The 14,509-nt window shown below is 49.0% G+C and overlaps 1 protein-coding gene and 1 pseudogene across 6 annotated transcripts in view; both read left to right on the top strand.

Annotated features, from left to right (window-relative positions):
* Positions 1-14,509, top strand: part of LOC127046359 (scavenger receptor cysteine-rich type 1 protein M130-like) — an 809,546-nt gene that overhangs the window by 784,102 nt on the left and 10,935 nt on the right. The window lies entirely within an intron of this gene.
* Positions 1-14,509, top strand: part of LOC127046376 (scavenger receptor cysteine-rich type 1 protein M130-like) — a 45,735-nt pseudogene that overhangs the window by 22,004 nt on the left and 9,222 nt on the right.

Here is a 14,509-nt window from a genome sequence, read left to right as displayed (position 1 = left end):
TTCTTCAGAGCACTCACCATTTCTGTAGCACTTGGTGTGTTCAAAGAACTGTCCAGACATTAGTTGATCCTCGCAAAACTCCTGGGCAGTACGTGGGTATTATCATCTCCTTTTATGGATGGTGAAAGTGAGGGTATGTGAGGCCTTGCTCAGGTCACTCAGAACTGTCAGACACGGTTGCTGCTCTGCCTCAGCAAGTGAGAGCTTTGCTGCTGCTCAGCTGTCGTCAGCCCCCTGCCACACCAGCTCACCTGCTCGGCTAGCAACTCCGCTGGATTCTGCCAGTCCAAACCTCACCTTACTGGGAACCGTCAGTGAACCCCAGTGCCCGAGTTCCCCAGAGACGTCATTCAGCTGCGGTCAGTCCCTTTCACTGGGTACGCATAGCGGTATCAAGTGCACTGCCTCCAACGAGACACCAGCCTGCCTGCTGGGCTGAGAATTTTATCCTTCAGTTTTATACAGAGCACTGGGATGGTTTTGTAATAAAGCTAGAGTGAGTCTATTTACAAAGAACAGATATTTAAGGGCTAGTAATTAAGAACGGAGGACACAGGAGTTACAAAACAAGTAAACAAAACAAATATCCTTTCTAGTTATTAAAATTTAACTTCAGCAAGTTACAGTCTCTAGGTAGCTTTCTCCCCTAGAGTCAATTCCAGCTACTTTTGGTTTACAGGCCAAGAAGATTCACTTATCATGAGCTCAAAGGGTGCTGCTCCCACTTTGTCCCCTAGGCGATAGATAACAAAATGGCCTTTTGCCTCTGCTCCAATCTTCCCAAACTTCATTCACTTTGTTTGAAGAGGCAGAAAGGCTTCCTGGGGATACAGCCTCCATCCTCCATCGAGATTATTAAGGGCTCATCATCCCCCACTTGTGTGCCTGATGGCTTTGTTTATCTTGCATGTAAATAGACATTTCTTTGTCTTTGATCTCACCTTGAGTAATTTATATTGGAGACACAATCAAGCCACAGAAACAAGAACCCTTAGTTTAGGACAGTTGCATTTAGGCATATGTTTTAGGAACATATTTCCAGCACACATCTATCATTCTTTAAACCCCAGCTGTTCATACACCACCCAACAATATGAATGACCAGTGTGATGCCAGTTTGCATTTGCATGCAGGGTTGCCAGGTGTCCGGTTTTCAACTGGAACACCTTGTTGAAAAGGGACCCTGGTTGCTCCTGTCAACACTACTGACCGGGCTGTTAAAAGTCTGGTCATTGGTTCAGCAGGGCTAAAATGGGCTTCCTGCTTGCTGTGGCTCCACATGGCTTCCGGAAGCAGCAGCATATCTCCACTCTGATTCCTACATGTAGGGGCAGCCAGGGAGCTCAGCAGGCTGCCCCCCCCAAGCGCCGATTCTCAGCTTGCATTGGCCAGGAACTGCAGCCAGTGGGAGCTGCGAGAACAGTGCCTGTGGATGGGGCAGCACACAGAGCCACCTGGGCACATCTCTGCTAAGGAGTCAGAGGAGGGACATGCCACTGCTTCTGGGAGCTGCTTGAGGTAAGCATCACCCAAAGCCTGGACTCTTGATCCCTCCCGCACTCCAACTCCCTGCCCCAACCCTGATGCCCCTCCTGCCCTCCGAACCTGTTGGTCCCAGCCTGGAGCACCCTCTTGCACCCCATCTCCATCCCATTCCAGAGCCTGCACCCCCAGCTGGAGCTCTCACCCCTCCCGCACTCCAAATCCCTCATCCCCAGCTCCACACCAGAGTCTGCATCCCAGCCAGAGCCCTCACCCCTGCATCCCAACCCCCAACCTGGCACCCCTCCTGCACCCTGAGCCCTTCATTTCTGGTCCCACCCCAGAACCTCCACCCCCAGCCCAGAGTCCATACCGCCTCCCACTCCCCAATCCCCCGCCCCAGCCAAGAACTACCCATAGTCCGAACCCATCGGCTTCATTCCCCAGCCCAGAGCCCTCTACTGCATGCCAAATCCCTCATCCCTGGCCTCACCTCAGAGCCCACACCCCCAACTGGAGCCCTCACCAGCTCATCCCAGCTCACTGCCTCAGCTCGGAGCTCCCTCCAGCATCCTCAACTCCTCATTTCTGACCCGATCACAGAGCCCGCACCCCCAGCCGGAGCCATCACTCCCTCCTGCACCCCCAACCCCCTGAGCCAGCCCAGTGAAAATGAGCGAGTGAGGGTAGGGAGAGTGAGCAATAGGGGAGGTGGGGGAATGGACTGAGTGGGGCCAGGGCCTCGGAGCAGGAGCGGGGCAGGGGGCAAGGAAATGGTGTTATGTTCTGTGCAAGTAGAAAGTTGGAAACCCTGTTTGTATGACACTTTACACAAGAGCAGTGAATGGGACAATGAGTGTGTCAGGCCAGAGGAGAGCTGTGGTATGGAGTGCGTCTGAAGGTTGGCACTGAGGGACTCCCTTGGCCACAGATATGTCTACACTTCATGCTGGGCATGTAATTCCTAGCTCAAAGAGACTGGCAGGCTAAAGACAGAGTGTAGCTGTGATCCCAGCATCTCCCAGGATATGCTAAGAAGCCTTTCTATCCAGTTGTGTGTTACAATCCTTCTAGTACCTTGCACTTAGAGATAAAAAAAACTAACAACTGCAGAGGTTACTCCTTTTAACGCTGTGTTACACATTTATCACTGTGTTGTATCCTCTGAGTTATAAAAAAAAAGGTGATTCCTTTCTTACTGTACATTATTTCTAATGTATAACTGGCAGTGTTATTCAGTGTATTTTCTATCTCCTGAGCCCAGGTCTCTCTGAATCACTCAGACTGCTGAATGGAGAGAGCTGGTGTGATGGGAGAGTTGAAATTTCCCTCCGTGGTGTGTGGAGCAGAGTGCTGGATGACCAGTGGGACATGAATGATGCCAGAGTGGTGTGCAGGCAGCTCCAGTGCGGAGTCGCTGAGAAAGCTTATAACCCCCCTAAGTCTGAGCGAGGAACAGGCCCTGTGGGGCTGAGAAGGGTCCAATGTGCAGGAAATGAGACTCGTCTGACTCTCTGTGACAACTCCACGTCTGAGACATCCCAGGCAGGAATTACTGAGGACGTCGGTGTTGTTTGCTCAGGTGATTCATTTCCAAATCTCACAGACAGTTTCTGTTCAATAGGAAAACTAGAAAGTTTGGGGAGATGGTTGGGAAATGTTCGGGAGATCTCCACGCCAGAATTAACCTGGAGAGGGAAGTAAACAAAGTGAGCGGGGATACCCTTGCGGCCCCAAGATTTGATCCAAGGAGGAATAGTGGAGTAGAACCAGAGTAACGGGTGATGCTGGTGGTAGAAAGTTTGTGCACGACGGGGGAAAGAATGTCACTGACGCAAAACGCCGAAAATTAAAAGGTTTGTACACTAATGCGAGGAGCCTAGGTAACAAGATGGAGGAACTGGAGTTACTCGTGCAGGAAGTGAAGCCGGATATTATAGGGATTACCGAAACCTGGTGGAAGTACTCATGACTGGAGCACGGGTATTGAAGGCTATGTGCTGTTCGAAAAGACAGGAAAAAGGCAAAGGTGGTGGAGTAGCCTTGTACATCAATGATGAAATTAAATGTAGCGAAATAAGATGCGATGGAATGGATAAGACAGAGTCCGTCTGGCAAAAATCACGCTGGGTAAAAAAGCAACTAGAGCTTCCCCTGAGATAGTGCTTGGGTGTGCTACAGACCGCCGGGATCGGATTGGGATATGGATAGAGACCTCTTTAATGTCTTAATGAAGTAACACAAAGGGAAATGTGTGATTATGGGGGAATTCAACTTCCCGGATATAGACTGGAGGACGAGTACTTGCACGATAATAGGGGTCAGATTTTTCTGGATGTGATAGCGGATGGATTTCTTCATCAAGTAGTTGAAGCACCTACAAGAGGGGATGCCATTTTAGGACTTGTGTTGGTTGAGGAGCAGTGAGGACCTCGTAGAAGAAATGGTGGTAGGGGACAATCTTGGTTCGAGTGATCATGAGCTGATTCAGTTCAAACTAGATGGAAGGATAAACAAATGTAGATCTGCGATTAGGGTTTTTGACTTCTCGAGGGCTAATTTTAAAGAGTTAGGAATTAATTAGGGAAGTGGATTGGACGGAGGAATTAGTGGATTTAAATGTGGAGGAGGCCTGGAATTACTTTAAGTCACAGCTGCAGAGACTGTCGGAAGCCTGCATCCCGAGAAAGGGGAAAAGAACCATGGGCAGGAGTGTAGGCCAAACTGGATGAGCAAGCAACTCAGAGAGGGGATTAGACAAAAGCAGAAAGCTTACAGGGAGTGGAAGGAAGGCAGGATCAGTAAAGAAAGCTACCTTGCTGAGGTCAGAACATGTAGAATAAAGTGAGGAAGGCTAAAAGCCACATTGAACTGGAACTTGCAAAGGGAATCAAAACCAATAGTAAAAGGTTCTACAGCCACATAAATAAGAAGAAAACAAAGAAAGAAGAAGTGGGGCCGCTATACACTGAGGATGGAATGGAGGTTAAGGATAACCTAGGCATGGCCCACATCTAAACAAGTACTTTGCCTCGGTTTTTAATAAGACTAGTGAGGAACCTTGCGATGATGGAGGGATGATAAACGGGAATGTGGATATGGAAGTGGATATTACTGCAACTGAGGTAGAGGCCGTACTTGAACAGCTCGATGGGACGAAGTCGGAGGGCCGGACAATCTCCACCCGAGGATATTAAAGGAACTGGCGCGTGAAATTGCGAGCCCGTTAGCGAGAATTTTTAAGCAATCGATAAACTCAGGGGTTGTGCCGTATGACTGGAGGATTGCTAATGTAGTTCCTATTTTTAAGAAAGGGAATAAGAGTGATCCGGGTAATTATAGCCTGTTAGCTTGACGTCTGTAGTAGTGGTCTTGGAAAAAATTTTAAGAGAGAAAGTAGTTAATGACATAGAGGTCAATGGTAATTGTGACGAATTGCAACACGGATTTACTAAAGGTAGATCGTGCCAAACCAATCTGATCTCCTTCTTTGAGAAGGTGACGGATTACTTAGATAAAGGAAATGCGGTAGATATAATTTACCTAGATTTCAGTAAGGCGTTCGACACGGTTCCGCACGGGGAGCTGTTAGTTTAATTTGGAAAGCTGGGAGTGAATATGAAAGTTGTAAGTGGATAAGGAACTGGTTAAAGGGGAGACTCCAGAGGGTCGTATTGAAAGGTGAACTGTCGGACTGGAAGGAGGTCACCAGTGGAGTCCCTCAAGGATCGGTTTTGGAACCGATCTTATTTAACCTTTTTATTACTGACCTTGGCACAAAGAGCGGGAATGTGCTAATAAAGTTTGCGGATGACACGAAGCTGGGGGGTATTGCTAACACGGAGAAGGACAGGGATGCTATTCAGGAAGATCTGAAACCACCTTGTAAACTGGAGTAATAGAAATAGGATGAAATACAATAGTGAAAAGTGCAAGGTCATGCATTTAGGAATTAATAATAAGATTTTGGATATACGTTGGGGGCGCATCAGTTGGAAGCGACGGAGGAAGAGAAGGACCTTGGGGTACTGGTTGATAGCAGGATGACTATGAGTCGCCAATGTGATACGGCTGTTAAAAAAGCAAATGCGATTTTGGGATGCATCAGGCGGGGTATTTCCTGCAAGGATAAGGATGTGTTAGTACCGTTGTATACGGCGTTGGTGAGACCCCATCTGGAATACTGTGTGCAGTTCTGGTGTCCCATGTTCAAGAAGGATGAATTCAAACTGGAACAGGTTCAGAGACGGGCTACGAGGATGATCCGAGGAATGGAAAAACTGCCTTATGAAAGGAGACTCAAAGAGCTTGGCTTGTTTAGCCTGGCCAAAAGAAGGCTGAGGGGGGATATGCTCGCCCTATATAAATATATCAAGGGGGTTAACGTTAGGGAGGGAGGGAATTATTTAAGTTTAGTACTAATGTAGCCACGAGGACGAATGGGTATAAACTGGATATTAGGAAGTTTAGACTTGAAATTAGACGGAGGTTTCTGACCATTAGGGGAGTGAAGTTCTGGAATAGCCTTCCGAGGGAAGTAGTAGGGGCAAAAGACTTTCCTGGCTTTAGACAAAGCTTGATAAGTTATGGAGGGGATGTTATGATAGGATCGTTAATTTGGGCAGTTGATCTTGAATTACCACCAGACAGGTCTGCTCAATGGTCTGCGGGGAGATGTTGCATGCGATGGGTACTGAGTTGCTGCGGAGAATTCCTTCTTGGGTGCTAGCTGGTGACTCTTGCCCACATGCTCAGGTTTAGCTGATCGCCATATTGGGGTCGGGAAGGAATTTTCCTCCAGGGCAGATTGGCAGGTGCCCTGGAGTTTTTCGCCTTCCCCTGCAGCGTGGGGCACGGGTCGCTTGCTGGTGGTGTCTCTGCAGCTTGAGGTCTTCAAACTATTTTGAGGATTTCAATAACTCGGTCCTGGGATAGGGGTTGTTATAAAAATTGAATGGGTGGGGTTCTGTGGCCTGCCTTGTGCAGGAGGTCAGACTAGATGATCAGATTGGTCCCTTCTGACCTATGAGTCTATGAGTCTATGAGTCTATGAAAATACATATTAACAGTTGGGATCTATCCCTGCAGGGAGCAAGCAGATCAGACTGGTGAATGGGACAGGTCGCTGTGCTGGGAGAGTGGAGATTTATTACAACGGCAGCTGGGGGACAGTCTGTGATGATTTCTGGGACCTACTGGACTCCAATGTTGTTTGCAAACAACTGGGATGTGGACGTGCCATCAATGCAACTGTCTCTGGTCATTATGGGCAAGGATCTGGGCAGATCTGGCTGGATGATGTGAACTGCTCTGGAAATGAATCTGATCTCTGGGCATGTCCTTCCAGGAGCTGGGGCCAGCACAACTGCAGACACAAAGAGGATGCCGGAGTTCTCTGCTCAGGTGTGTTCTGTGAATGCTTTTGTGAGCCTGGTTACCAGGAGGTTTAATGGAGGGGCAGATGTTTAAGGAGATTGCTGAGAATGATACTTTCCCAGACTGCCTCTCTTTCCTTTGTGTATCTACTATCAGGGTCACCATTAGGGTTTGGTTACACTTGCAAGTGTGCAGTGCTGGGAGTTACAGCTGTCTTCGTACAGCTGTGTAGGGAAAGTGCTGCAATGTGGCCACACTGACAGCTATCAGCGCTGCAGTGTGGCCACATTTGCAGCATTTGCAGTGTTGTTGGGAGTGGTGCATTATGGGCAGCTATCCCATAGAGCACCTCATCCCATTTTGGAGCCATGGGTTGTGGGAAGAGGGCGGAGGGTGTGGGTCATTCTGCTTCCTGTCCCAACGCCCCGTGATGCATAGCTTCACATCCCAGCAATCACAGTTTTTCCGTCCACGTTTGGCGCCATCTTGACTCTCTCAACAGTTTCTGTGCAGCGCAATTTCTGTGGGAAATGGAGCTCGAACTGCTGAGGAATATGCTGATGACTCTCGCCAGCACATCACATTTGACAGTTGAGCTATTCCTTACGATCCAAAGTGATGAGGAGTGCCACGATGATAGCGAGTCGCCTGACGTGTATGACACTAAATTGCTTCTGGCATTCACGGAAATGCTCAGCACCGTGGAACGCCACTTTTGGACTTGGGAAACAAGCACTGAGTGGTGGGATCACATCATCATGGAAGTCTGGGATGAAGAGCAGTGGCTGCAGAACTTTCGGGTGAGAAAAGCCACTTTTGTGGGACTGTGTGAGTAGCTCGCCCCCACCCTGCGGCGCAAGGACACGAAGTTGAGAGCTGCCTTGCCGGTGGAGAAGTGGGTGGCTATTAAAGTCTGGAAGCTGGCAACTCCAGACAGCTACCGATTGGTCGAGAACCAGTTTGGAATGAGAAAGTCGACCCTTGGAATTGTGTTGGTGCAAGTTTGCAGGGCCATTAATCACATCCTGCTAAGAAGAACTGTGACTCTGGGGAACGTGCAGGACATTGTGGATGGCTTTGCACAAATGGGTTTCCCTAACTGTGGAGGGGCGATAGATGGGACGCATATTCCTATTCTGGCACCACCCCACCTAGCATCCGAGTACATTAATCGGAAGGGGTATTTCTCTATGGTTCTCCAGGTGCTTGTGGATCACCATGAGCATTTCATTGACATTAACGCAGGCTGGCCTGGAAAGGTGCATGATGCACGCATCTTTCGGAACACTGGCCTGTTCAGGAAGCTGCAGGCAGGGACTTTTTTCCCAGACCGGAATATCACAGTAGGGGACTTTGAAATGCCCATTGTGATCCTTGGAGACCCCGCTTACTCTTTAATGCCTTGGCTCGTAAAACCGTATACAGGGAAGCTTGACAGGAGCAAGGACCAATTCAACTACAGGCTGAGCTGGTGCCGAATGACTGTGGAGTGTGCTTTTGGCCGTTTAAAGGGGTGCTGGCGACCTCTGTATGGGAAGCTAGACTTGGGGGAAAGCAGCATCCCTGCTGTTATATCCACATGCTGTACCCTCCATAATATTTGTGAAGGGAAGGGTGAAAGATTCAGTCAGGCATGGACCTCTGAGGTTCAACGCCTGGAGGCTGAATTTGCACAGCCAGAGAGCAGGGCTACTAGAGAGGCCCAGCACAGGTCTGCATGGATTAGGGATGCCTTGAGGGACGAATTTGAGGCTGAAAACCAACAGTAATGTTTGGTGCCTTGCACAGGAGTGAAGTGCAGTGGTTACGAAGTTAGTAGGAATCTGTTTTTCCTAAGCTGATTTGCAGTGCCTGTTTCTTTCCTAGGCTAAGGTATCTTTGACTTTCTGCAATAATAAAGCCTGTTTTCAAAGCCAAGAATTCATTTATTGAAAAGAAAATAACTTTATTGACAGACACACAACATTTTGGGAACCTAAAAGGGCAGAGGGTTGGGGTGGGAAACTGTACAGTCACAGGTTTGAATATGTCCTGTCTGGAGTGCTGTGCAATGACTGCTGCACTTCAGGATGCCTATACTGCATGGTTATGGGGGTTGAGTGCAGAGGGTAAGAGTTGTAGTTCTCAGGGCTGGTTGGTGAATGTACAGGTGTTGGAGGCAGCTGGTGTTGGTAAGAACCTGGATGCTGGGGAAGGGGGTTTTGAGCTGACATTGGGGCACAAGGGAAAGAGCTTTGGGATGAGGGGAGGGTGGCGTGGTAGTGCTCTGCCTGCATGGCCAGGAGCGCCTGGATAGAGTCTGGTTGGTGCGCCAGGATGCTTATCAGCTGCTTTGTGCTTTTCTTCCTGGCCGCTGCGTTTTTCTGGTGGATCTTGCTTTCCCTTTCCTTTCAGTCCTGCACTTTTTGATTCTCTGTGACAGAGTGATCCATAACTGCTTGCAGCATGTCTTCTTTGCTTTTTCGCGGCTTCCTCTGGAGGTTTTGGAGTCTTTGAGTTGTTGATAACACGGGCAGCTGAGATCTCAAGCTTGCTTGTGGAAAGGCAAAAAAGGCAACACTTAACAGAGGCAGCGTTGTTTATATCAGACAGTTATTCCCACACAGTGAAGGAGTTTACAGTCTTCACAATAGCATAATTTTCCCATACCAAAGAGAGCACACATAACCCACAGAAGCCCCAAAATGGTGAGTAAGGGGGACTGACTGCTTCAGGGCTGTACTGTCCTCGGGGTTTCTGTGCTTTGGAGAAAGCAAACAGCTGCGGGGAAGATCTCTCACTACTGCGGGTCACCTGGGAAGAGCGGGAGGGTCTTCTACAGCAATGCAGATTCTGCCCTGGCCCCTATGCAGCTTGCCTGTGTCTTGCAATGATCCCTCCATCCCTAGCGGCACAGTGTCGTGGACGTGTTAGCCTGACTGGGACAAGGAGCACAATGGCTCTCCCAATAAACTTGCGCAAGCTCATTTCCCATGCTCTGGCTGAAACTTTTGAAGAGATTACCGAGACCGATTACCATGACGTGATAGACCATATCAATGCACTATTTCACATCTAGGCATGCATGCATGCAGCCTTAACCCTTCCTCCTCTCCTGAAAAATTTCCATCCTGAAAATAAAAGCCGCTTACCGGGAACCCGCTCCTCTTTTTGTCCTCCACCAAGTACTGGCTGCTGCGACTGGCTACCTTCCTCCTGGCTTGAGAAGAGCTCCTGGCTGCATGCCTCCAGGGACTCCAAGGTGTCTCGTCCCACCCCAGTGCCCTCACTCTTGGTTTCCTCCTCCCCCCCTCCTCCTCCTCCTCCCCCTCTGAAGTGTCCATCGTGGTCCTTGGATTGGCAGTGGGGTCACCCCCAAGTATCGCATCCAGCTCTTTGTAAAAACGACAGTCATGGGGGCAGCGCCAGAGCGGCGGTTTCCCTTGCGGACTTTGCAGTAGGCACTCCACAGCTCCTTCACTTTTACCCTGCACTGCAGCGCATCCTGGTCATGGCCCCTTTCCAGCATGGCCCTTGATATCTGCCCATAGGTATCGTAATTCCTACGGCTGGAGCGCAGCTAGGACTGCACAGCTTCCTTCCCCCAAATGCTGATGAGGTCCAGCAACTTGCCATTGCTCCATGCTGGGGCTCGTTTGGTACATGGAGGCATGGTCACCTGGAAAGATTCACTGATTGCACTCCACACCTGACTGAGCAAACAGGAAGGGGATTTTTAAAATTCTTGGGGCATTTAAAGGTTGGGTCACCTGAGGCCAGGGCTGTAGAGTTCGAACTGATGAGCAGAGTGACTGAACAGGCATTCTGGGATATCTTCGAATACCTCTGGAGGCCAATAACAGCGCTTTTGGTGGCCGCACTGGCAGAGCAGCGCTGCAGCACCAGTGCTGCAGTCATTATTCCCCAGGCCGAGGTGGAGTACAGCCAGCGCTGTAGTCAGGGAGATACAGCACTGTATGTGCCTTGCAAGCTTGGATGGTGAGTGAGCTGCAGCGCTGTAAAGCCAGCACCAGCACTGCAACTCTCCAGTGTAGCCAAGCCCTTAGAAAGCCGTCAGCTCCCACCTGGAGGTATTGGAGATATTGCAAGATTTCCCTAACCCTTTGGGGGTCTATGGCTTCAGTTTGGTGCCTCTAGCCCTGTCATACTTCAAATAGCCAAAAGGATGAAAATTCTTCACATCTACTATTTTTATCGCCTCTTCCAGCCTTCAAAGTGATAGGAGGAGGCCTTCTGCATGTGCTGCTCCCTGGGTGTGATAAGGCCATTAACCAATCCTTTATATTGTGATGATCCTTGATGGCCCATCTGATTTTGAAAGTCCTTGGGCATGAGGGTAGGGGGAAAGATGATTCTCGTGCCTGAGCTCACAAGTTCAGAGCCAACATTTTCAAACTTTATAAAGCAAAATTTACATATTTTCTTATAGCATGGACCACGGACATTACAAGTGAGATTAATGCCTGCAGCAATGAACCACCATTTCATAGAGTCTCAACACAAAACACATTCTTACAAGACTAATATCTAGTTTGAGCAAAGCTAACAAGCAGGTGTCCTGGCCTGGTCTCCAGCTATGAGGTCGTCAGTTCTTAGCTAAAGCCTGCAGCCTGGGCAAGAGTTGGCGTCTGACCTGCCAATGTCAAAATCCTTTCTGGTCTTTATCTAGTACAGTCTGTAGGTAGCTGCTGGTGGTCTTCCAGAGATGCCCACTGTTTTCCTAAGGTGCCCATGGTGTCTAAAGGTGTCTCTGATTCTTGGAGTGATTCTATCTGACACTTGCTCCTGCAGAACGATGCACAGAATCATTAGCAATTGTTGGGATTTCACTCTTCAGACCCCAGTTCATTTTAGAATCAGGTGATTTAAATCCCCCCTTTGTGCATTTCCTTCTAGAGTTCACAGATCTGAGGCTGGTGAGCAACAGTGACTGTGCTGGACGGCTGGAGGTTTTCTACAATGGGACGTGGGGCAGTGTTTGCGCCAATCAGATGTCTGGAGTCACGCCAGAAATTGTCTGCAAACAGCTGAACTGTGGAGATGGAGGGCAGATTGCAAGAGACTTTGAATATGGATCAGGTTCTGGTCCCACATGGCTGGACCATGTTACATGCAATGAGCAGCACAGCTCCCTCTGGCAGTGCCCGTCAGAGCCCTGGAATCGAAAGTCATGTGATAACCGAGCAGAAGAGACTCATATTTCTTGCACTGGTAATTCTGAAACTACATGTACACGATGTGTTTAATTAATTGAAGGGTTAGGACAGAACTTTTCTTGTTGTTCACATCTCAGTGTAGGCAAATTTAAGTTCTCAGCACAAGATACAAACATATTTTCATGATCTTTTATTGGTATAAGCATTTGTCTGATTAACAGTAAATATGCAAGTTAATCAATTAATTATAAAAGAGACCAGTGTTACACAGTGTACTAAGGTAGTGTGAGAGCTAAGAAAAGCCTCTCCCTAGAGACTGTCATTAGGCAGCTCTGTGGTTATTAATCATTTTGGGATGAACAATCAGAGATGGGCCCAGACTGTGAAGTTTGAGTCGAGACTGGAATCCCCCACAAGTCTGGGTGCATGTCGGCTTGTGTGTCTGAGTAACAGCTGAATAGCGAATTAATTAGCTATTAAATGACCCAGAGTTCACATTTCAGTTCATACAGTGCTGAAATTATGGGTTTAAAATACAGAAAAATTCTACTCTCACATCAAGCACACAGCCCAGGGCATTCACCTCGTTTTTTTTCTCCATAGGAAAAAAAGCAAAACCAATTCAAAACCCGTTCACCGAGTGTCCGAACTCTACGAGCTGCACAGGTATTTCTACTTCTTACTGTCTCACTCTTGGTCCCTAAGGACTTTCCCAGCACCCCAGTAACATGTGAGGTTTCTGCATTTCCAGACCAGGAGAAGTTACGCGTCATGGGAGGAGAGGACGGATGCTCAGGGAGAGTGGAGGTTTGGTACCAAGGCTCCTGGGGAACAGTTTGTGATGACTCCTGGGACATGGCAGATGCTAACGTTGTGTGTAAACTACTGGGCTGTGGTTCTGCTATATCTGCCCCGGACAAGGCTGCATTTGGCGAGGGGACTGGTCCCATCTGGGTGGAGAAATTGAATTGCAGAGGGACAGAGTCATCTCTCTGGGACTGTCCTGCCAAGCCCTGGGGTGAGAGCAACTGTGACCATAAGGAAGATGTTGCTGTGAATTGCTCAGGTGAGTGACAGGAGATGTTTCTGCTACATGCTGTAATTTTCACAGAGGAGGATGGATCAGACCACGCCCCACTTGGTCCCAGACCAAGCCTTCCCATCTCCTGTGTGCAGGAGCATCATGGATGCTGGGGGTGGGACCTTTGTGGGGTCATATTGGCTCAGGCATCAGCCCAGGTAGCCTCTGCATCCATCACAGGATACAGTGTGCTGGTTTGTTACTAGTGTTCTCATTGTTGCACAGAGTTCAAGGGACTTGGGTCTTAAATCACTAACAAACAGGCCCTGTGCTGCTGTGAGGGAGTTTGCAGAGGTGACAACAACCAGGGACTCTCAGAGGTGAGGTTCCCCCCTGGAACAAACACATCACCTCCCCCTTGCTCCAGGCTCCAACTCTCCTCCCTTTCCCTTTGCAGGTCTGACAGAGAGGACAGATTCTCTGAATACCCCAGGTAAACCATCCCCCTCCTCCCATAAAGGGTTAAATTTCCCTGGTGCTGGGTCACAGCGGATGAGCTGCAAGCTGCAGCCTGAGGGAAGGAGCTCCTTTCCATGGCTTGTGACATCTGAGGGCGAAAGACACCCGAGTGGGAGCTGCAGGCCCTGCTGAACAGGATGATTCCTGTCTGTTGGCTCCAGCTGACCGGGCAAGGGCCCATGATTTAAACAGCAGCCTGTGAGCTGCCGACATGGCACATAGATTGTCCCAGTCCATTACCCTGTTGTCCTGGGCCATGCAATAAGTGACTGGGGAGCTCCATGCTCCCCCTCTTCCCACCCCCTCCCGACTTTCACAGGATAATCTCTCCTATTGCATGTTCATTTCCATCCAGCTCCCCCGCGCCGCCTTCCAACTGACAGTGGGAGAGTCACGGTGCCTGTGATCATCTGCATTATCCTGGGGGCCCTGCTCTGCCTGGTCTTAATCATCCTGGGGGCGCAAGTGCAAAGTGCCAGGGCACAGCGCAGAGGTGTTCTGCAGCTGCTACATAGTTACCAGTCCTGAAGATAGCTTAAGTTCATAGCTTGATTTTGTAGCTTGGGTTCGTAGCTTGTGGCGGCTAACTGGCCAGGAAAGCCAGGCACAAGGACAAGCTGGATTTCTGTTGGGCAGGCACTGATGTCCTACCATGTTGGCAGCAGAATGTTACCCAGAGTCTCTCATCTCACCCTTCTTTTTTTATAGGCTTTTAGTTTGGATTCAAAGTCTATAGGTCTTGCTGTGTCACGCTGCCTCTGGGTTTAAATTGATCACCCACCAATTGCAGGCGTGACTTTCAGCCTTGAACCTGGCTTTGATCTTCCTTCTGTTGTTCTGTTGTCCTTTTCTTTTTAGGGTGGATGCTTCTTACTTTGTTTAGGGCTGTTGTCTAGGTCTTCAGCTGTTGGTATTTGAACTTTATCTCATCAGGACAGGCTGGGGCTGGAGGTTT

The sequence above is a fragment of the Gopherus flavomarginatus genome, chromosome 1 (genome assembly GCF_025201925.1).
Source record: "Gopherus flavomarginatus isolate rGopFla2 chromosome 1, rGopFla2.mat.asm, whole genome shotgun sequence".
NCBI classification, from domain to species: domain Eukaryota; kingdom Metazoa; phylum Chordata; order Testudines; family Testudinidae; genus Gopherus; species Gopherus flavomarginatus.
The sequence above is the reverse complement of the archived record's forward strand: the minus strand, read 5'-3'. Positions and strand labels throughout refer to the sequence as shown.